At 42.4% G+C, this 21,455-nt stretch overlaps 2 long non-coding RNA genes across 2 annotated transcripts; one reads left to right on the forward strand and one right to left on the reverse strand.

Annotated features, from left to right (window-relative positions):
- On the reverse strand, positions 1,580 to 2,289 carry LOC110435542. Its single transcript, XR_002453262.1, has 2 exons — positions 2,159 to 2,289; positions 1,580 to 2,078 (listed from the first exon to the last, which is right to left on the reverse strand). It is a non-coding gene; the product is annotated as an uncharacterized LOC110435542 (long non-coding RNA).
- LOC110435294 lies at positions 4,663 to 7,685 on the forward strand. Its single transcript, XR_002452919.1, has 5 exons — positions 4,663 to 5,037; positions 5,860 to 5,920; positions 5,998 to 6,103; positions 6,292 to 6,427; positions 7,443 to 7,685. It is a non-coding gene; the product is annotated as an uncharacterized LOC110435294 (long non-coding RNA).

Here is a 21,455-nt window from a genome sequence, read left to right on the forward strand (position 1 = left end):
TTGGAGGGCAAAAAAATTTAGAGTAGTGGCACTGAAGTCTGTTGAACTTTTTTAGTGGCTCACAAGGAATTGTAATCTTTTACAGTGGCTCACAAAGAATTCTCTCTTAATTCATAACAGTGACTTGTGTGCCCTAGGGGATGTGGAAACACCAGCACTAATCATGAGCAGGCTTCGACAAGGAGCTAAGTAACATCTTATACCGAAAGTTTTTGAGACAGCATGTAACACCCAAATATTGAATTTTAATTAATAGGAATTAATTTGATTTATTTATGTATTTTTGTGAGCATTTAAATCTAGCAAATAAATAATTTTGTGGAAATTAAAATTCATCATAAGGTTAGGACTTGTTTATGCATTCATGCAGGAGCATAGTATTTTTGCTGATGTTTCTGATTTTATTTTATCTATTTATGTTCAAAAGCTCCTTTGGAAAACGATTTGAAAAAAAAGAAAAAAAAAAAGAGAAGGCTTACCTGCCCTCGGCCTGGTGGCCTTTCGACCGAGGCCCAGCCCCCTGGTCTCCCTGCGGCCCAGCAGTCCCCCGCAGCCTAGCCCCGCAGCAGCGGGTGCACTCTCTCTCTCCTCCCTCCTTGGTACCGCTAACAGCCGGGTCCTGCTCTTCTTTCTCTGACACATGGGGCCCGCGGGACAGCGCCTCCATCCCCTTCCTCGCGCCGTCTCCGACCCCGACACTGCCAGGGAGGCAACCGACCCCGAGCCGAACCTTCCAATCCCCAAAATTCCGGGATTTCTTGCTTTTTCGCGCCCTATCAAGCTCCTAAGACCCCACCGCGACCCTCTTTTGTTGTTTTCCGCATCCAGGAAACCCTAGCCGTCACGTTCATTGAGCTTTGGGTCTCGCCGCAACGTGCTCCTCTTCTCCACCGTGAACCGCGCTCCCCGCTAGCCCTCGGCCCGAGAAAGCTCCCTTGGTGAGCTCACCTCTCCCTCCTCTACCCTCCCATGCGCTCGGTTTGATTTTTGGTGCACAGAATTGCGAAAACGGACGACGCCGGCAAACTTCGCGGCTCCGGCCATGGTGATGCCGTGCTGGAGCTCTGGAAGCTGGCCGGCCCGCCGCCTGTCTTCCCCCTGAGTCCACACGATGACCCATAGCAAGGCAAGGCATGGCTCACAATTGTTGACACACTCGGAGCTGAACACTTTGACATCACTACTTACTGATGGCTCGATACATGGCTCAGCTTCACTGCTCTAGAACCTGCATAGTACTGGCACCACATGACATTATGTGTTTTACAAACTATGATATTGATATTTACTTAAGTTCTAAGATGGATAAATATGTGCATAGATGGACAGGAACCTCAACCAATCAATCCCATCCTTAAATTGTAAGGTTCTATTTCTGCCTTTCATAAAAGAGGAGCACATTTCAGTAAGTCGCCTATAAAACCTAATGCCATGCAGCTAATCTTACAAAACAATTTTGTCCAGATGCAGTGATGCTCTATAAAATGAGATTTATCCTAGCACATTAGTACATATAATATATTCAGCCCACATGATGAATACTTGAATAGCACCAAGTTACTTGTAACCACACTAAGGATGGATGCAAAGGAAATAGTATGCTATTTCACATCTGAATAGTACGTTTCACAAATAGTACACACAAACTAAGATTTATGTTGACTGTACACACAAGTACCACACATCTATCAGAGTAGTTGCTGCAGAGATCTCACCTGGAGACTAGACACTTCTCCTTTCTGTTTGCAGCAGGTTCGGCAAGAGACATAGGCTTCGGGCTGCAGCAACCCTGGCCTATTCAAGGCTCCAAGAAGCAGAAGCAGTGGTTCTCCTCCAGGGCCTCCCCTCCCACAAGGCTCCTTCCCCTTCTTCTAGGACATTGTGCTTGGTCCAGGATAGCGATTTGTGTTCCTTTTTGTCTGGGGCGCAGGTTTGGTTGGGACAGCGGCACCAAGAACGCGGTAGGGCAGTGCTGAAGCTTGGGAAGTGCTGATTCGGCAAGCCTCCTACATGGCCGGGTACCTCGTGCAGCGGCGCCGTGCCAAGCCACCGTCGTTGCCTATGTTGCTACCGAGACCCTGCGACACGCGCCTCAGATCACGCACATGGATAGGTGCAAGTAAGAAAAGCGAGGGGAAGGGGAAGGAATAGGACGAACCTTGGAGGATGACGTCCTTACCTGTGCTTTTGTCATGCTCTGCTCATCGGCCGCTGTCTGCCGAGAGATGACAGAGGGAAAGGGAAGGGCCGAAGGGGAATGGGGAAAAGAGTCTGGGAGGGAGGTGAATGGATAAGGCCCTGTTTGGATTGGAGATGAAAATTTTTTAGGTGTCATATCGGATATGTCGGAAAGATGTTGGGAGGAGTTTTTAGAAACTAATAAAAAAACAAATTACATAGCTCATCAGAAAACTACAAGACAAATCTATTAAGCATAATTAATCTATCATTAGCACATGTGAGTTACTGTAGCACTTAAGGCTAATCATGGAGTAACTAGGCTTAAAAGATTCGTCTCACGTTTTTCAATCAAAGTGTGTAATTAGTTTATTTTTTTATGTACATTTAATGTTCCATGCATGTGTCCAAAGATTCGATGGGATGGACGAAAAAATTTTGGGTGGCAAACTAAACAGGGCCTAAGAACGGCGAAAATTTTTCGCTCGTGCATCCGCTTGCACCTCCCCTTCGCGCCGTTTTTCTCCTTCTCCTTGCGTGTGATTCATTCCCTAAGTTGGAGCGCGCGAGAATTTTTCTAGCGGCGCGAACTTTTTTTTGGGTGAGCGGCAGACATCTGTGGCTAAATTTAATTTTTTTTTTGGTTTTTTTTCTTTCTTTGAAAGTTTGGCAGACTGCTCGGACTCATTAGTTTTTTAGGACATTCTGGAACTTGCTTAGAATTTTATTGGAACGTAGTTCGATCTCATGCAAAATATCTTAATTTTAGAAGTTGTTTTTGGGAAATCTTAATTTTATGTTGCAGCACATGTGTGCAGCATTGAATATAGATAAAAAAAATAACTAATTATACAATTTACCTATAATTTGTGTGATGAATCTTTTAAACCTAATTAGTTTATGATTGAACAACAATTGTTAAATACAAACAAAAGTGCTACTGTAGTTGAAACCTTTTCACCAAGGGAACTAAACAAGGCCTTGAGGATCTTTTCATATGAAACGTCAATGTCAAAAGGGTAATGAGATAGCGAGAAGAGATAAGGCCTTGTTTAGTTTCTAAACCAAAAACTTTTCACATATCCCATTGAATCTTTTGACACATGCATGGAGCATTAGATGTAGATGAAAAAACTAATTGCACGGTACATAACTTGTATCACTACATATTACAAATGACAGACATGGTAACATAGATTACTACTCTATCCTTGATCAACAATCTATAGCACTCATTTAAAAAGAGTGATGAACCTACAAACTACTAAAGCACTTATACAAAGAGCGATGAACCTAAAGAGGATGGATTTAGCCTTGAGCAGGTGGAGTATTTCAAAGAATATTTCCTTTTCGTTTTGGCTTTTCTAGATACACAGTTTTTGCTATGCACTTAAATGTATACTAAGAGATCAGAGTTAATTTGGCAGAAAGAAGAAAGGGAAACGGGGGAGGAGAAATTGAGTAATGGAGAGTGAACGCGCATGTAGACGTAGTGAGGTTGATGTAGATGAAGTAGATAGACTAATCTTCACTAATTAAGAACTAGGGCTCTCTTTTGATGAAGAACTTGACGTAGATATGATCTAAAGCCTCATGGACTCCTAGAGCAAGGAGTCATGCTTTTAAACCCCACACAACGTCTACTTGATTGGTTAGATGGATTTAGGTGCCGAGAGATTAGCCTTAATCCCGGATTACTAATGTGGCACCTTAATTGTGCACTAGACGTGGACTCGACATGTGAAATACATCTATGCTGAGGAGTAAATTTCACTGTCGATCCCTAAATAGTGTGATAGTGTTGCCAAGGTCCACGAACCCACATATATGTCACACGCGTAGAAAATGAGGAATCGGACTCTAATAAGTTTGTTACTCAATATCTTCTAAATTATAAGATGCTTTTAAATTTTATAGATACATTAATTTTAATATATATCTAGACATGGTGTAGATCTAAATACCTAGCAAAAGCTATGTATTTAGAAAACTAAATAATTTACAATCTATAATTTATAATTAAGAGAGTACTTCACATTTTCAATAATTTAATAACCCTAAATCATCTTTGAACAAAAAATACATTACAGATAATATCTAGCGTATTTTCAAACATGAAAATATGGGGCGTTACCATTTGGGGTACCCAACTGTGCGCCCACACTTCGGCCCCATTTGGTCCCCTTGCTAAATTTTAGCTTACTAAACTTTAGCTTACTAAATTTTAGTTACTTTAGTAGCTAAACTTTTAAATATATTGATGAAAAGGAGCTAAAATAGTTTAGTTCCACTAATGGAAAAAAGTAACTAAAATAATTTTAACTAGCTAAAATTTAGTGAGGGCCTGCGAGTGCCAAAAATTTTGTGTTGAATGACATTAATGTCCAAACTGTTTTTATTGTTTCCTGCCACGTCAAGGGGTATTTGAGTAAAATCTATCAGTGCAATATATACATCCGGCAGTTCCAAACCCTAGCGCATCTTTCCTTCCCCACCCACCAAGCCGCCACCTCCTTCCACTCCTATGCGGATGCTCCCAATCTCCCACGGAGACATCCTACCCCACCCTTCATCCCCGGTGACGAGGCACGCTCCACCCTCCATCCCTGGCGACCACGCGAGGCATGGCGGAGGGCCTCCTACACCAAGATGGCTAGATCCATCCTGCAACTTCTCCTCCACCTGCACAGGGCCACGGCGGCCGGGCTACGGTGCTGTCAAGCAACGGCGGCGGGGCTGCGACGCTGGTAGCGGAGTAGAAGCAGGACAAGCTGTGGTGGTATACTGGCGATGACTTGTGGTGGCCGGAGCTCGGCATCCCGAGGACCAGGCCCTACCCCCACAAGAAGCTTCATGCCTGTACGATGAGCATGCTCAGGATCTCAACCTCCCCTCCTTCTTGCTATGTTTTGAACCTTCTGCTTATAGCTTCTGTGCATACCAAGGATCTGTGTGTTGATTTTAATTGCATATATATCTATGTCCTACGCGTTCTATTTCCCGTATGGTCTATGCACCAATTGTCAATTGTTTGTTGAAATGCCTAGCTAGGTAAAAAATGATAAGTACACATTCATGATAAACTGAATTAGTACATGGGTCTGTAGTATGCTCCTTGTAGTGCCGTTCTTTGTTCAAATAATGTCAAAATTGTAGTAGCTTTGAACTAGTACTCAATTATTGTAGTTAGTCCATATTTAGTTTGAATGGCAGTTTTCTATATTGGGCTGATCGGTTCTCATTATTTTAGTCCATTTTCAGTTGGAATTAGTATTGAATTAGAACTGAAGCATGTAGACTACTACACTGCCTGATGGAATCCTGAAATAACTACAGCCACATAAGCTAGCATTTGGAGCTTGTATTCGCTGAGTCAGAACAGTGATATTGTTGGAGCCAGCACAACACTACTTACAATGAGTGGAGAAAGCACTGTTTAAATGTTTATCTCACCCTACTTGTTGCTTTCAAGCTAAATAATATATGATGCAATATGACTGTTGACAATTGCCCATTTGATTTATGAAAAAAATTAGGTGTCACTTCCTATTTATAATTAATTCATAGTTATTTTGTAGTGGCTATTTCGTACAATGTTTGCTTTGTCTTGTTTTGCATTGGACAACATTAGTAGCTGTCTCTGGTTGCACTTTACTGATTATTATTTGATTGCACTGGCAGCACCTCACATGAAGAAGTGGATAGTAGTTGATTCATCAACTGGAGGGAGCAAGGATAGCAGGTCTGTACATTGTCGAAATTACAAATTGAGGGATGTTAATCTGCAGTCCTCATTTTGCTTGACGGTGCTACATGCAGGGGTGAAGGCTGGGTGCTGCTCGCTCGGCACCTAGGCTTAAGCATGTGTGCATGCACATAGTACTCAGGACTTGCCTACTCACCAATTTGGGGAGCAATAATCAAGGTATATTAATGCAATTCCTACCTCCTATATATTCTGGTAAAAAACAGGAAATTTTCACAACTTGATCTGATTTCTAACACAATACAGATGATTGGTTGTGTTCCATGTAATTCATATGAACTGGTTACATACCTAAATTTTATTAGAAGTTGACAACTGTTTGTCCAATGAAAATATTATTCAAATAGGCCAACACTCTTCCTTGGATGCTGTAAGGACTTCTCTAGCTGTAGAGGAGGAGGCGGTAGTGTCCATCCTCGGTGGTCTGCCAGCATCAAGCACTACGAGCAGCAGGAAACCTTGGTGGCAGGTCCTGGCAAGTTGGTATGTAAGACCAGCTGTTTGATGAAATGCGTTGGGAAGTAAAGTAACCTGGCACCTAATAATCCGTTGATATGCCAAGGACATGTAGTATTTTTGTGCTTGCATGCTTTTAGGGCATCTTAGTGACATGGTGTCATTGCAGGGATCTTAGAATTGTCCCTACTTCTAATGTTCATCCCAGATTGGCGAGCAGAGACCTGATGAACAAACACCTAAAAATGTGCTGTGAAGCCCCCAACTTCTGTCATATATTCCTGATTTTACATAAGTGATTGATGATTTTTAAATGGTATGCTTAGATCATGCTAGTGAGATGGCGTCCCGGAACTCTGTAGTTTTGTTTAATATGCACATTTGGTACAGAGGCTCTGATTGATGGTATAACTCCACTTAGGGGAAAAAAACCTTCATAACTAGAGAAATTAATATCTGCATTGCACCGTTTAAGTAGTTTCAAAGTTGTTGGAATTATGGGAGTATATATGTGCCTGTTTGTAACTAAAGCATACTTTGCATTTTTCTCACCACAGTAGTTTGCACTTAGCCAATTGAGTACATTTTTTTGGCAGCACAGGAACCTTTTTATTTTCTAGTGTTTCTAACAATGATCACTGAATACACATTTCTATTGATTTTTGGGAAGTTTTGTGATGTGTAATTACCTCGAGCTTTTTGGTGATACTGCATTGATCAAATTGTAACTTGTGGTTTCTGTATGTTATTGGGTGAGCTAGTGGATCTTTTTTGGTCCAGTTTGTACTGGCTGTAGTAGAAGCTTGCATTGTTTCCAACTACTGATGAACTAATACTGATGAACTATTCTATAATGTACAACTATCACTATTTTCCTAAGCATCTATGTTTCTTATATAAAGAAGAATTGAACTTGTCTGATCATGTCATGTAATCAATTTTAGCTTGTATGTTGCACAATTTACTTGATCTTTTCTATGTGCGCCTATAAGTTGTTAAATTTGCTAATCCATATGCTAATGTTAATGTTCTTATTTAACAGGAAGATGCAGTCATGACATGACCACAACTGAAGCCACTTATAAAAATTCCAAACAAGCGATGCCTAAGCACGGCCAGGAAGGCTACAAGTGGTGTTGAAATGTTAGAAAATGCTGTAGTACTGCAAGTTTTGAGATTTTATGTTCTTCTCAATGTACATATATACTATTTCGACGAATTGCATGTTTAATGAATGATTTTGTAATTTGGTTTTATTGCTTTATTGAAATGCATCGTTGATGTCTGTAGAGTTTTTAATTAATAAATGATGTTGCAATATTGTTGGTGGCACCAAACCAAAAGAATTGTAGAAGTGGCTATTGGCAACCACATATTTTGTAGTAATATATCTTACAGCAACGAATTATCCGCGTAGCAATATAGGATCTTATAGCAATGATATGGTGAATGTGGTAATTGCGCATGTTGCAACCATTTTTTTAGTATTGTCACATAGGTCCTATTGCCACACTCGTTATGTGTAGCAATAGAGAGTGCATTTTATAGCAACGAAATATTGGGCGCAGTAACTGCATATGTTGCCACTACTTGTTGGGGTTACAACATAATCTTTGTTATCACACTCATGCGTAGCAATACTGTATGACCTTATAGCAACTAAATTTTGGGTGTGGTAATTGCACATGTTGCCACCATTTTTAAGCGTTACGATATAATCCTTTTGCCACTATCGATATGTGTGGCGATACACTGTATTGCAACACATGTTTAGCGTTGCTAGTGCACTATTTGCTATGTCACGAGCATGTTGCCATTGCATGGTCCAGCAACGCCTAAGGTGTTACATTAGTTGTTGTTGCTACACATGTACTGTAGCAAAACCTTAGGTTGCAACGCCCCACGTGTTGCAATTCCAATGCAAATTTGCAACGCCGCACAAAAAAGTGTTGTGCAAGCCTATTGCCACCCTTGATCTTGCAACACCTCGCAACACTAAATTTGTGTTGCTATTGCGGATATTACAACGTTTTTTGGGTCTATTGCAACATATTTGGAGCATTGGAATTGGGTCAAAATTTAGTATTGTTGGGAGGAACCTAACAGTTCTAAAATACAGACCCCCACATTGCCGAAGATGATAGATCTTTGTTGAGTTGAATCCGTCCATCTGATGTTGCTGGATTAGTTCTCATCGGTGTAGATTGCCCATTACTCACCCCTAATGTGGTTGGTGGAGAAGTAACTTCTGTACCCGAAACGGCCGGAGGAGCCGATGGAGTCGTAACCGTTGATAACCCTGGCTGATGATAGGTCGGGCCCATGTATAACGGTGGTGTTTGTCCTTCTTTGAAAGTTCTAGCCATGACGTTGAAAACAGTATTGGACAGTACACTGGATTGATTGATCAAAGCACGGTCAATAGCATTGTCAACCATACCATTCAATTTACCAGGATTGGCTTCAAACGTGATCTGCCGAGGCATCGGCAGTTCTAGCTTCTGGATCACTTCGCCGCTCCTGTTGACACTGAAGGATTTTAAGCATAGTTGCTTGTATTCCTCCATAGCCTTTGCCATCGCCTGCTTCTACTCATCCCTAAGAGATCAGCCTCTGTTACAGCGATGATGTTTTCCGTGTCGAATTCGGTAGTAGACATATTGATCTTGATGATGAATTTGTCCCACCAGGTGTGCCAAAAGATGTGTTGGTGCAAAAGTGAATCTACAAACACAAAGGGTTAATACCCGATTCAATCGTTAAGGCGTGCCAGCTGATTTGACCTTACAACCGACAAAGGTGATAACTGTTGACGGTCCTTAAGTGTAACACTCCTAGTGTTAGCTTGCATGTTAACCATGAGCATTGCATCAACATAAGCATCATCATGATCACTCATGAGCATCATACTATGATCACATGCCATTTGCTATATGCACTACATGATTAAATTGCTTGTGTGACTTGAAGTGAGTGACTATAAGGGGTAGCCAATGCAAACAATTGTACATTGTCTTCCAAAATACCTCAATCATGTTTAGAATATCATTTGGAACAAAGTTCATGTTGAAGGTTTTGGCCAAAAATGCCCCTAAGCCATGGTTAACCCTAGAATGACCTTTTTGACCCCCTAGACCTCTTTTCAAAGATGTTTTATGAAAGTAATGTTAGAGACCTTGCATGTCTGTGACACCTGAAGCAACGTTGTAAAGACTTTCATAAGCTACAAAAGCTATGCTGATGACTTTTTATGAAAAAGCTTAGAACACATCCAAAAATTCTCACAAACCAAAAATCAGGGCTGATTTCACACTTAGCCAAATTTGGCTATGTCTGGGATCACACAGTTTCGACATAGGGTTGTTTGGAGCTTTGTAGTTTGAAATCCAGACCGATTTAGACTGAGCTTGTGTAATCAAAGTTGTAGAACTCGTGTAGCTCTACCCAGAGGATCAAATCTCAGCCAAAACCACCGATTGAGCTGAGAGTAAAACGTTGACAAAGTTCGAGTTTCAGTCACTGGCCACGGCGACTGAATTGCTCGATTCAGTTTGGACAGAACCATCCGCCGCCGCGTGTCCGGCCACCTGTCGGCCGTACGTCGACGGTGACCCCGCCTGTCAGCTCCCACGGCGTTCCTAAGTCGCCACGCACCGGGTGGACGCCTCAGACGCGCTCTCCACTCGCTCAGCGCAGCACATTTCGCTCCGCCGTCGCCTCGGTGCGCTCCGCCGCGCTTCGGCGAGCTTCTCCGGCCGTTCCACCGCGTCTCCGGCCAAGCCAGCCCACCCAGAGCTCTGCCTCGACGTCCTCTACCTCGACGTCCACTCCATTTCCATAGCCGAGCACCGGTGAGGTCGCATTGCCAACTCCGTCGCGAGTTCCACCGCGCCAGAGTTCACAGAGATCACCGGCAACGTGGCCAGACCTCTCTGGTTCACCTCTGGCCGTGATTCTTCTTCCTATAGCTTTCCCTTGAGCCACTCTTGCTCGTCCGCAAGCTCTACCGCGTCGCCATTGCCTGGATCCGCCGGCGTAACGCCGTGTAGCGCCGCCGCTCCGCCATTTCCCGACGGCGAGCACCTTAGGGTCCAGTAGAGTGCGGGTAAAGTAGGTCAACAGAGTCACCTTGTTGAGAGGAACACGTAGGTGCCCTTGGATCCGACCGAGGCCTCGTCGTCGTCGACCTTCGCCGGCGACGAGCATCTCCCCTGTCTCTGTCTCACTGACGCACGGGTCCCGGGTGTCAGCCTCTCCTCTCCCACCCCTCTGGTTCACTGTTTTACAGAGCCTGTGCTGTTTTTGAAAAATTCATATCTGGAGTTTTAGAGATCCAAATCTGGTGATTCCAGTTTCGCTAGGTTCCAGCATAAGTCTAGTTTTTAATAAAAATATGAAACATGCCATGTTTTTGCAGAAATAAATAGATATAGATTAATCTTGGTTTTTCAATGGGTAATTATATCTTGAGATCTATTGATCTGCTGGCCATGAAAATTTAGGGAGTTGTTACTTATGATATGAGTAGTCTCTGATAAATTTATCATGATTTTTGGAAGCCTGGTTGAGGAGTTAAAAATAATTCTTGGTTAAATAAGAGTTTCTTGTGATATTTTTAGTAATTAAGTTATAACTCCTTTTGTGATGAAACTTACTGACTGTTGTACTTATATGTAGACAAAGCTAGGAAAGATCTGAAATCTGTTGTTTGACACTTTTTGATGAGGTTTCACATTTATGCCTTGCATGCCTATACTAGCTTGTTATTTTTATACCTCACAATGTGTATGTGCAAATATTCTGAAAATTTTACAGTGATCTTATGTTAGCATAAGTAGCTTGCTGTAGTTTTCTTAGGATTTTTGGAACACTTGGAGTATATGTTCATTAAATCACCTTAATAATTAAATAAATGGAAAAGGTGATGATAGAAATAGTTTTAGACCTTGCCATGATGTTTTCTGGTGTTTCTTAGATATGTTCTATCTACTAGTGCAATGGGATTGTTCCTTTGATACATTCTCAACATGTGCAAAATATTATTTTTGGCTATTTATGCCTTTCCTAGAGCATTTCTGTGTAGCTGATAGCAAATGCTTGAGAACTATTTAAAGATGTTATTTTCCGGGAAACTTGTCTACAACAAACTTGTAGCTAACTTACTGATCTACTTCGTGTCCAAATATCATGGCATTTGGTTGAGTAGTTTGAAAGTTTTGCATATTTCAAGTAGCTGCTGCAAAGTGCTTGCTCTCTGGAATTTCCAGAGCAGCCAGACAACTTTGTATGTTTTAGCATACTTCAGTTGGGAATCATGCTGAGATGTCTAAAAGTGAATTGTAGACAATTTGCTAATCTTTCCAGAAAGTACTTATTTGCTTAGTTTGGTTAACTGGTGCCTAAGTTATGGCTGAAGCTTGGGACAGGTTGGTTGTCTACTAAACCAGTGGCTGAGTAGGAGTAGCTAGGATTCGTTTAATTTGTCTATTTAGTCTCTCTACCAGAGAAGAAGTATGCACTTACTTGTTATTCCATGATTCACTTAATCTTAGAAGTTTATGCTCATGTTATACCTTGTTTTATGTCCCTTTGGCTCCTCATCTTGGCATCATACATCATATGTGCATTCTCTATATTCATCTCCTTGTCATGCATACATAGGTGTACCCAAGGGAGTGACGGTGCTGGAGTTTGAGTTGCCGGAGCCGAAAGGACAGCAAGGGGAGCTACCTCAAGGAGCTGAGAAGGAGGAGGACTTGTCGGAGTGCCCTGACCATCGTCCCTCTACCTACGTTGAAGGCAAGCCCCGGAGCATTATAAGCCTCCTACTATTTTATTATCATGCTCAGCTATCAAATGACTATGGTTATATATTGTTGCATTAAGTGGTAGGCGTTGATATGACACCCTTGCTGCATAATGACTACCTTGTCCACCTTAAACATTACCAAAGTAGGTCCAGGATCGAAGTAATGCTTAGCCATGCTTAACTCGGTAGAAGCCGGGTGATTTCCTGTCACCTGCGAGAGTTAGGTGGATGATGATCACGGTTGGCTATATTTGCTATCGTGGAGATAACCAGGTGCCAAAAATGAACTTGAGACCGGGCGGGATGACGATAGTGCAGCAACAAGGCATGGAGGTCTTGGCCTCTTGGGTGTGAATCTATCCCCGTCTGTGTCGTTTAAGGACCGAATCGCTGTACGTCCCCGTGTCATGTTGAACGCATGTCTATCACTTAGTTGGCCGGATAAGTCGTTCCGACCGCGAAGCCTACGAGTGCAACTCAGGCCGGATACCCCGTTCTGTATGAGTGCGCACCCCGGTTGGTAGCAAGGATGTGCGGGGAGTCAATGGCGTAAGACCGAGGTGTCAGGTAGAGTCCTGACCCTGGCAGATTGGCGGTCCCTGAGGGTGCGGCGCTGGACGGACCCGCGAATTGGTCCAGAGTTGTGCTAAAGGTGATCCGAGCTGCCGTCATGAAGTATGCTTGGGTGAGTGTTAGGAATACCCCTCCAGCTGGATAGGAATCGATTCGAATCGCCGTCTCTCCCGGATAGTGAGAACTTGACTTGGGCAGCGGCAACGTAGAATTCACTAAATAAACTTAATGGTTATGATGAGAATGATGATGGCTATGTGATAATCCGGATATGGTTATTATTGTAATGCTTAAAAACTCAAGTGTATGCTTAGAACAGGTGCTAATCTAGTGGATAGTTGCTAAGTAATGAACTTGCTGCTGAAATATGATAAATGAATTACTTACAACAAAGGCTTTTATGCAAAAAGGCGAGTCAAACCAGTCCACAAAGATCAGCCTTGCATACTCCTTGGTGTCACTTTATTTCTGGTTTATGACGGGTAAGCCTAGCTGAGTACATTCTCATACTCAGGGTTTTATTTACCCCTGTTGCAGATGATGTCGTCTATCACGGCTATTGCGCTAACTGTCATCACCCAGCTGCGGATGATGAATAGATCATGAGCGTGATCACTCTTCTACCTTCGGTTATGCTTTTGTTGGGACTTGACCATGGAACTGGCGTGTAATATAAACTGAGTTGGAGTTGTTTCAAAACTACTTTGTTTCCGCCACTGCTATGGTTTGTAATAACCTCTTTTAAACTCTGATGTGATGTAAAACTATGTTCTGTGTTGAATGTTATAATCTGTGATGGTGATGCTTGATCATGTACGATCTTGGTTGTATATTGGTTGAATCGAGGTCTTTTGAGATTTCGTCGGACTACCGGGTTTATATGGGTTCAAGTCCATTGGCTTGACTGCCTCAGTGGTCGCTAATTCACTTGAATTCTTATAATTTGGACGGTTCTGTTACAGCTGGCATCAGAGCAAGATTAAGCATATAACCATCATAGATGTATTTGAAAACAAATGAATTTGGTTTTCTCAAACTAATTTGGCAAATTAGGCTATATATAGGGTGGTTTTAAAAAGGGTTTTGATAACTTATACCATGCCAGTGGTCATGCCCTTTATGCCCATATAAGGACTTCTAGGTGGCTTATTATTACTAACATGGGGGTTTTTCCTTTCGTCGTCCATATGGCGTGCAATTATATGGATACTGCTTACTTAAGTGGTAATGAATGGATCACATACCACTACGGCATGGTAAGCATTGTTTGTTTTCTTTCGTCGTCCATACGGCGTGAAATTGTATGGATGCCACTTGCTTGAGTGGTAATGTATGGATCTATATGCCTCTACGCTACGGTAAGTGTGAGCTGTGAGAGCATGACCGTCCAACCGTCGGTCTAGGGGAGTGTTAGCTGTGGTTACTGGAATATTTACATGTTTCGCACATGTATATATGAAGGTACTTAATTGTGGGTAGTAGGTGCAGCCATGTATACATAGTTGATGTATATGTGGGTGTATCCCAATTGGGTAGTGTGCTGCGATATATGTTCGGAAATATATATCGGAGTACCTAGCTTGATTGTTGATGATTGGATTTATATTTCTGCACTTATACTATTGTGGGGCTGGGCTGAAATGGAATCTTCTGCAGGTACCCTAACAACGAAACGTCTAGACCGTATAGTATAGTTGCGTATAAAGAGTGCACGTATGTATGCCACCGACTATACCGTTAGAACTTTCTTCTAGGAATGGAAAGGACGTATGGAACGTGTATGCATCATGAATCATTCATACATTCTTTATGCAATACTTGGGTATTAAATTCTGAAAATATGATTCTTTATCTCTCCTTGTAATTAATCTCCCTTACTCAAATGTGGTCTTTCTACAGATGGCAGCCCCGCACGCGAGTGAGACTTTCCTGGACATGTTTGGCACTCCTACTTTATTGTGGAGGGTGCTAAGTTCAGTTGGATATGAGGAACCACCTAAGTACACTTGGACCGAGGCTGAGCATGCAGGGGCCTTACCTTGGGTAGATGTCCAAATTACAGTTCCCCCTTGTCCAAATAACCTACAGTGGCTATAACACTCCAAAATTTTTAATTTTGGATTGTTATTAGAAAACACTAAATTAAATAAGGATTTAAATTTTTTCTAAAATATTACAAGATTTTTTTTATTAATTTTTTTCATTATAAAATGAGAGAAATGTGAAATTCTAAAATTTTTGTAAAGAAAAGTGAAGGGTGTTTTGTTTTGTTATTGTGTGCTTTGTGCTCTAGTTTTTACTTGGGTTTGTTGTTTTTGTGCATGCTAAGATTTTTACAAATACGTTTAGACGCCGTCCGATCCTTTCCGAGAATTTTCTGGACTTTTTTTCGAGCTTTTTTCCCATTTTTCCTAGAACAAAATCTATTTTTTATAGGCTCTAAAATTCTTGTTCATGGACACCAAAAACTTTATCTAGATTGATCAACTCTCAAAATATCTCTAAAAGTTTTCCTTTTATTTTTAGAAGTTTGGAATATTTTTCAGGGATTTAAAATGATTTCAGCTTTTTCTGGAATTATTTTGGAACTGAAAATGATTTATTTAAAATCCTGAAATTAAGAAATTTCAAAAAGTCTCCAAACCCTAGACCTATATATATGCCGGCGTAGCCCTCGACGCGCTGATTCTAGAAGTACAACCCTTTTTTCGAGCCGCCGTTCGTAGCGCCGCAGATCCATCGCCGAAGTTTTGGATCTCACTTCCGGCGAACTTCTCCGGTGAAAGTTCGGCGAGCTTTTCCGGCCGCCTCAGTCGTCCCCTGCGAAAACCGTCACCATTCCGAGGTTCGTATCGATCTCCTCTACACCGGCACGCCATTAGTTTCGCGAATCCATGGTCATCTATTGTTTCCCTAACTTTATTTCTCTTTTCCGGCGACGAACCACCATGGCTCACTGGAGCTTCATCCTTCTTCGCGTTTGGCGCTACAGCATTATTTCTGCTCCTTGATAGCGCTCCTGCGCATCCACCGCAGAGACCCCGCACCCTATCCCAGCGTCGCGCCCTCCCGTGTGCTGCAGCAGGCAGCCGCCGCTATCGCCGGTGGTATGACCGTTCGGCCACACGTGCAGCCCCGCCGTGCGGGCCCTTGCCCCGGCCCCGCGCGTGGGCCACCACGGCCACGGGCTGCCACGCCGCTGACCTGCCGAGGCCCCTGCACACCTGCGCGAGCCTCTGGATGAACGCAGCAACAGCACGTCCACGTTTCTGGAGATGCAGACTCAAGGTAGAAGAAGACATATTTACAAGTTTGCCACTGGTCATTAATCATTCGCCATTTAATCGTTCTAACTCTGTTTCATTCCGTTTCAATTGCGTTAGTTTCGTAACGTCGCGCTCTACGCAGTAGTGCTAATTTTTATTATGTCACATGTTTTTTTTCTATATTTAATTGAATATTAGATTAATTAATATATGCACCTAATTTTATAATTAAAAGCACTATAGAGTTAAAATCATGTTTTCTATTGTTTTGTGATCGTGGCAACGTAAATGACTTGTTAGCAATACTGTTTTCCATGTCCCATGTTTATAAATATAATAAGTTTAATTAATATTTATTGAGTGTCATTTTTAATTATTAAAAAAACAATTTAGGTTTACACTTCGTTATTTTTATAATCTAATATTAATTTGATTAATGTTAACTTAAATATTTATTAATTATAATTCTTTTAGTTAGACATAAAGTATATAATTAATTTGTTTAATATTTATTTAATGTCTTTTTGATTAAAAGTAACTTATGTTTATAATTTAGATCTTTTATAAATAAATAAATGCTAACATTATTAATATCAATTTAAAGGATTCTTTATTAATTATAACTTGTTTAGTATAAATGGAAGCATGTCATGAGTCGATTAGTTGCTCTCACTTGCTTTATGCTTCCTAAATCATAAATGTTTAAATGACTTAAATGATATATATACCTTTTATTTATAAATAGAATATAACTAGAACTATACTTCGTCTTTTATAATTATAATTTGTTTAATTCTATTTTATGATATTTCTCTTAAATATCTATCACCACATTTCATCTAACAACATACGACGAGCGTATAGTCCGTCTTCTCTCCGTTTTGTAGCAAGCCCCGATAGTCGTGTCCATTTAATGATAGCTCCGTTCTCAATCCATCACGATCATAGCAATAAGTCGTGTCATTTAGTGCGCTCTTTCTAAGCTTTTCTTTTGATTGTCGTTTGTTCTTAGTCGTGATTGTTTGTTTGTTTGTTTGTGTTGCTTGGTTGCTACGAGTAGAAGAAGTATGGTTCGTCAACCGTGAAGACCAGGAGCTGAGGACCGACACTTGCAGTAGAAGCTAAAAGATCAGAAGAAAGAAGCCAAAGACTTCTGAGCAGTTGTACACTGGGAATTAAGGCAAGTGCAGACACCGTTTGATCATTTTGAACCTACTCATTAATGTCATTTACTTTACATGCATGTGTCTAATGAATGCAAACCTTAAGGACATGACTAGCTTTACTTACTATTCCTTGTTCACCTGGGGTTATGTATATGGGTAGTCTAGGCTATACTAGGTTTGCTTAGCTGCTCTACTCATCTTATACACATGCTTAAACAAGAATTACTCTCTACTTAACTTGATGCTTAAACTGTGCTGAACCTATGGTCACTGCGGTGATGGCGATGTTGGATGCTTACGAGCATCGTGATGATGGTGGTGACAGGGGGAGCGGGTACCGTTGGTGGTCCGGTTTGCCGGGCGTACCCATCTCTTCTCTCCGTAAGGGCTTAGTCAGGGAGCGGCCCCTTGGGACTTACAGTGCAGCTCCAAGCTATATGGCTCTGGCTTGACTAATTAGCAGGACCTCCACTAGTAGGGTGTTACTTTCCGGGTAGGCGTGAGGAAGTAACTTGGGTAATGAATATTAAGTTAGCGGCTGCTCGGTACGCCATGGCTATGGGTATCGACTGTCGAGCGCCCCGGCGAAAACTCACGAGTGGCATCCTATTAGTTGGACCCTGTGAAAGGTCTCGTAGTGAGACCCTGCCTGCTCACCTTGGCAGTGTTTTGGGGAGTCTTGACCCCGGGCAAATGGGAATCACGACTTGGAGTGAACGTGCACACCTCTGCAGAGTGTAAAACTGATATATCAGCCGTGCTCACGGTCACGAGCGGCCCAGACCCTCACTTGATGAGCAAATTGGATTCACTGGATACTTGGAGATGGAACTTGGCGAGGTTGCTACCTCGTGTTTTGACGGAATGGCTATTCCACGTTGGCAGGATTGCTATCCTATGTTAATAATTGGGGTTAATCCCTGGACTACTACAATTATTAGGATAGTCATTTAAAAGATGCTAATTACTACTTACACTAATAAGGGTTGGGTTTATGCTACTTATAATTAGTAGTAGGTTGTTCTAATAATAGTCATAATTAAAAGTGATATACTAAAATGCTACTGCAGTCAAACCAAGTCAGCTTTACCTTGTTTTAAGCCTTGCATGTCATTACTTTCCGTCTGTGCTTGCTGAGTTCGATATGAACTCACCCTTGCTATTTCCCCCCACACCCCCAGTGTGTAGTAAAGTGCTGCTCAGAAGAAGGATAAAGATGTCATGGAGTTTTCTAGAAGCTTATGAGAAGTGCTTGGCGTACGGAGCCCCCAGTCAACCGTCCGTGAGAAGAATGGAGCCTAAGAAGTTTAGATACTCTTTCCGCGTACTCTGATGTTTGTAAGTGTTTTTATAAATATGTTTTCCGCTATATATAACATTGTTTCTGATATTTCTATTCTTTGTTGTATGTGTGGACTTCCTGGGCACACATATGACGACTCTGGTCTTATTTTAAAAGCCAGGGTGTGACAGTGGCTAGGTTGGTTAGTTGACTGTGATGGCCAAACTCCTTGGGAGGGTGCCCAAGTAGCAGCCCTGGAGGTTTTGCTAGAGATTTGCCAAGAGCATGGTGATGAGCTAGTGAATGGCCCAGCGGGATCCGTTCCCAGAGTGAATGTGACTGACACATTTGTGTCCCAGGTTGGGAATGAGTCTTTAGAGATGAGAGAAACCTTGCTAGGATATAGTTTTAGTCCTGCCATGAGTGCCATGCTAACGGTACTTAAGCTGTACTATGTGCGCCAAGACACCTACATAGATGCCATGCTAGCGCTTCAACGAGCTCAAGTTGGGCAGCGCAAACTGCGCAAGCGAGTGCGCAAGCATCGCAAGGCTTTTATGGATGCACAAGCTGAAATCCAAAACTATCACACCGCTTTGCAAGCCCGCCGCAACCAAGTTGAGAATGCAGTTAGAGAGCGCAATGAGGCACAAGCCCGCATGATGCAAATGACTAGAGAAAGAGATGAGGCTATGCGCTTGGCTGAAAATAGAGAAGCTGCTAGAGTTAGAGCCTTGTTCCATGCTGAAATGAGAGAGGAAGAGCTAATTACTAGGATTGCTGAGCTGCAATTAGATGTCCATCGCTTAAATAATATCATAAATCCTATTCCACATCCAGCCCCTTTTAATCAAGAAGAGGTTCCTAGTGAGGAAGATCAGGATGATGGCATCATTTCTAATGGAGAATCTGATGAAGATATGTAGCCTAGCAATAATTCCATGCTCATGTATCAGTTCCATCTCTTTATGTAATGGACATGTAATCTGAATTTATTGAGACTCTATGTATTTGGCCATGGTGCCCCTCCTGTAAACACTTAAGTTGTGGCAATGACTCTATGTAACCCTATGCAATTATGTGTGATACTCCATGTTTATGTTGAGCCTAGATAATTCTCTGAAATGTCTTTAATCTGTGAGAAATTGGGGCTGTGATTGATCGCGAGAATAACCAAGTGTCATGGAAGATATTCTCTTATTGTACATGGATTATTGCGCCTTAATTTATGTGAATTTACTTCATTAAATTCCATATGGCAGCAATTGAAGTTCATGACAATTATATCTGTTGCCTGAAACAATCGCTTGGTATGCCTTGTGCAGATGGCTCGCAATACTCGCTCCGGTCACAACGAGGTGCCGCCACCACCACCTCCTCCCCCGCCTACGCCGATTGAGCTGTTGGCAGCTCTTGTTGAGGGCCAGCGTATGCTCAACGAGGCTATGCAAACTATGGCGCAACAGAATCGGGGTGGTCGCCATGCCCGCCAAGGCGGAGAGGCAAAGCAGTACAGCGGATTTCCAGGACACCAAGCCGCCGCTCTTCAAGGAGGCTGTTGAACCTCTAGAAGCTGATGAGTGGCTTAACACTCTTGAACAGAAATTCTGGTTGCTAAGGTTAACCGAAGAGCTAAAAGCGGAATATGCAGCCCACCAGTTGGAGGGCAAAGCGAGTGTTTGGTGGAGTCATTACAGGACTAGCTTGCCCGCCAATGCTGTTGTAACCTGGGACCAGTTCCAAACTGCTTTTAGGAACACTTATATTCCACAAGGCTTAATGACTATCAAGCACACCGAGTTCATGAACCTGACGCAAGGCACTAAAAGCTTAACTGAGTATCTTCATGCTTTTAACAATTTGTCTCGCTATGCTCCTGAGATGGTTGACACCGAAGCCAAGAAGCTCGCTAGTTTCAAGAGAGGGTTGGGACCCAAGTTGTCCAAGAACATGGCTGGTAACAAGAGTACCACTTTAATGAGTTTGTGAGTGATGCATTGACTCAGGAAAATTCTAATGCTGTGTATGCCGCGTCCAAGAACCGCAAGAGGGCCTATGAGGCAGGTGCTTCGCAGTCCAAGGCTCCAGTGGCAAGCAAGCCGGCCTATCGCCCACCCAATGCTGTGACAAGGTATAGGCCGCCGCAGAAAAAGTCCAATGTGAAGACGGGAGTTCGCAAGTCCTTCACAGTTGCTCCCCCAAGAGGTGCCACGGGTCAAGGAGTTCCCAAGACTCCTCCTGATAACCATCCCTGCTTCAATTGCAAGCAAGTTGGTCACTGGGCGAGAGATTGCCCTTATCCTAAGAGAAATGCTGCGGCTGGAGGCAATAACCGTATGGGCCGAGTGCACTATACCACCATTGAAGAAATTCCGGAAGGTGAAGTGGTCACGGCTGGTATGTTCCTTGTAAATCAACATCCTGCAGTTGTCTTGTTTGATTCTGGAGCTTAACATTCATTTATGAGTCAAGCATTCGCATCTAAGCATGGGCAACATGTAATCGACCTTGATAGTGGAAAATTTTGCATTAGTGCTGCTGGTAACAAAATTGCTACAAATCAAGTAGTGAGAGATGTACAAATTGCCATAGAAGGGCGTAATTATTCAGCAAATCTTGTGATCTTACCGGGCTTGGGAATAGATGTTATCCTAGGAATGAAATGGATGAGTGGTCATGGAGTGTTATTAGACACTTCAACTAGGGTCATCATGTTGAGGGAGCATGATAGTAAGGAATCTTTCATAGTTCAACTCCCTAAAAGCAATGACATCCGTCACGTGGCCAATGCTATTCGACCACTCACTATAGCAGAAATTCCGGTAGTGTGTGAGTTTCTGGATGTTTTCCCAGAGGACCTGACCGGGTTGCCGCCGGACAGAGACATTGAGTTTAAAATTGATCTAATTCCGGGTACCGCACCTATCTCTAGAAGGCCATACCGAATGCCACCCAATGA

The sequence above is a fragment of the Sorghum bicolor genome, chromosome 5 (assembly GCF_000003195.3).
Source record: "Sorghum bicolor cultivar BTx623 chromosome 5, Sorghum_bicolor_NCBIv3, whole genome shotgun sequence".
NCBI lineage: Eukaryota > Viridiplantae > Streptophyta > Magnoliopsida > Poales > Poaceae > Sorghum > Sorghum bicolor.